Raw genomic sequence first — 1,250 nt, 5'->3', positions numbered from 1 at the left:
TCATATCAACGAACAAAGTTCGAATCTGATGGACAAAGTTAGTTGTAATTAACAGTTTTTGTATGAAAACACACTTCTGGTGGAACTTCATATCAACGAACAAAGTTCGAATCGGATGTACAAAGTTAGTTGAAATTAACAGTTTTTGTATGAAAACACACTTCTGGTGGAACTTCATATCGAAGTACAAAGTTCGAATCTGATGGACAAAGTTAGTTCTAATTAACAGTTTTTGTATGAAAACACACTTCTGGTGGAACTTCGTATCGAAGAACAAAGTTCGAATCGGATGGACAAAGTTAGTTGTAATTAACAGTTTTGGTATGAAAACTCACTTCTAGTGGAACTTCAAATCAACGAACAAAGTTCGTTTTGGATGGACTAAGTTCGATGTAATTAACAGTTTTTGTATGAAAACACACTTCTAGTGGAACTTCATATCAACGAACAAAGTTCGAATCGGATGGACAAAGTTAGTTCTAATTAACAGTTTTTGTATGAAAACACACTTCTGGTGGAACTTCGTATCAAAGAACAAAGTTCGAATCGGATGGACAAAGTTAGTTGTAATTAACAGTTTTTGTATGAAAACACACTTCTAGTGGAACTTCATATCAACGAACAAAGTTCGTTTTTAATGGACAAAGTTAGATGTAATTAACAGTTTTTGTATGAAAACACACTTCTGGTGGAACTTCATATCAACGAACAAAGTTCGAATCGGATGGACAAAGTTAGTTGTAATTAACAATTTTTGTATGAAAACACACTTCTGATGGAACTTCATATGAAAGAACAAAGTTCGAATCGGATGGACAAAGTTAGTTGTAATTAACAGTTTTTGTATGAAAACACACTTCTGGTGGAACTTCATATCAACGAACAAAGTTCGTTTTGGATGGACAAAGTTAGTTGTAATTAACAGTTTTTGTATGAAAACACACTTCTGATGGAACTTCATATTAAGAACAAAGTTCGAATCGGATGGACAAAGTTAGTTGTAATTAACAGTTTTTGTATGAAAACACACTTCTGGTGGAACTTCATACCAACGAACAAAGTTCGTTTTTAATGGACAAAGTTAGATGTAATTAACAGTTTTTGTATGAAAACACACTTCTAGTGGAACTTCATATCAACGAACAAAGTTCGAATCGGATGGACAAAGTTAGTTGTAATTAACAGTTTTTGTATAAAAACACACTTCTAGTGGAACTTCAAATCAAAGAACAAAGTTCGAATCGGATGGA

This window comes from Anopheles moucheti, unplaced genomic scaffold (genome assembly GCF_943734755.1).
Source record: "Anopheles moucheti unplaced genomic scaffold, idAnoMoucSN_F20_07 putative_Y_2, whole genome shotgun sequence".
Lineage (NCBI taxonomy): Eukaryota > Metazoa > Arthropoda > Insecta > Diptera > Culicidae > Anopheles > Anopheles moucheti.
Note: the sequence above shows the minus strand (reverse complement) of the source record.